Source organism: Mirounga leonina, unplaced genomic scaffold, assembly GCF_011800145.1.
Source record: "Mirounga leonina isolate KUSES-001 unplaced genomic scaffold, KU_Mleo_1.0 Mir_115, whole genome shotgun sequence".
NCBI lineage: Eukaryota > Metazoa > Chordata > Mammalia > Carnivora > Phocidae > Mirounga > Mirounga leonina.
Window position 1 is genome coordinate 82,900,914 of NW_023270268.1, and position 1,196 is coordinate 82,902,109.

A 1,196-nucleotide genomic window follows, 5' to 3' on the forward strand; every position below is an offset into this window, starting at 1 on the left:
TCCTCCCCACCCCCCGCCCCCCTCCTCCCCCGCCCTCCTCCTCCTCCGCCCCCCTCCCCCCACCCCGTCCCCCACCCCAGCCTGGCCGCAGCCCTGACCTCGGCTCCCACGCGGGCCAGCAGCCGGCGGGCGGGCGGGGCAGGAAGGGGGAGACGCGGCTCCGGGCACCCGAGATCCTTAACTGCAGCTTCCAAAGCCCTGGCTGATCCTAATCAGTGTGGGAAAGGAGCGCGGGCCGCCCGCCGGCCGCAGACGCCGCCTCTTTTCATAAACTTTATCGCCGCGCACAGCCGCTGATAAAGCACCGTAAATAAGCGGGCGGCCGGAGTGTGCCGGGGCCCGGGCTGCTAGCGCCCGCCCGCCCCGGCCCCGGCGCTCCCCGGGGAGATGAATCACGCGCAGAGCTGGAAGGAGTTCCGTGTTCCCCTCCTCTGCAGACCAGCGCCACAAATAACCGTGCATTCCTCCCCTGCCCAGAAACCCCTCACCTTTTGTTTTATGGATTCAATAAAAAGCCCAGGAGTTTTCCTTCTGGCTGCCTGGCCACCCCTCCTTCCCCGGGGAGGTGAGTGTGCTGGCCTGAGTTACCCTCTTGCCTCTGGTTAAGCTTCTCGGGCTGGGTTGGACCCGGGGCCTGTGGCTCCTTGATCCCAAATCCCCTTTGGCTCCTGCACCACGGAGAGGGACTGGAGCAGGGGGAGGAGGAGTGACTTGCAGTCTCTAGTGGCAGGTGATGAGGACCCGGTTCCCACAAAACTCGCCTTGGACGTGTGTGCATGGAGAACTTGCTGAGGCCTAGTCATGGCAGGAGCCCCGGGCTCTGGGCTTGGCCTGCCCGGGGAGGATTTAAGGCAGAGAGAGTGCGGTCCCCTGGCTGCCAAGGCCCGGAGGGACCCCCACCACTTAAACTATAGTTTGAAAGTGGAAGTGCCTGAGATGTTATTTGGCAGATCTGAGGATCTGCATTCTTTAGTTCTTGAAATTGTGACTGGAGGGCCCCCACATTAACCCATGGCACAATTTGGAGACTGAAGTTTGAGGAAGACTGTGCAAGTATGAAGGAATATAGAAAGATGGGGAAGCATCTCGGCTCAGCCACCAGAGCCTGGTCTCTTGCCCAGAATTGCTACCCCCTGGCTCTGGGCCCTGGTGCAGCCACTGACCCTCTCTGGGCCTCAGGTTCCTCATCTTCCTGT

At 62.2% G+C, this 1,196-nt stretch overlaps 1 long non-coding RNA gene across 2 annotated transcripts in view; it reads right to left on the minus strand.

The window, feature by feature from the left end:
* Positions 1–313, minus strand: part of LOC118006950 — a 28,023-nt gene extending 27,710 nt beyond the window's left edge. For both annotated transcript variants that reach the window (XR_004678234.1, XR_004678233.1), the window contains exon 1: positions 99–313. This is a non-coding gene — a long non-coding RNA (uncharacterized LOC118006950). The remainder of the gene's footprint in view (positions 1–98) is intronic.
* Positions 314–1,196: the final 883 nt, after the last annotated feature.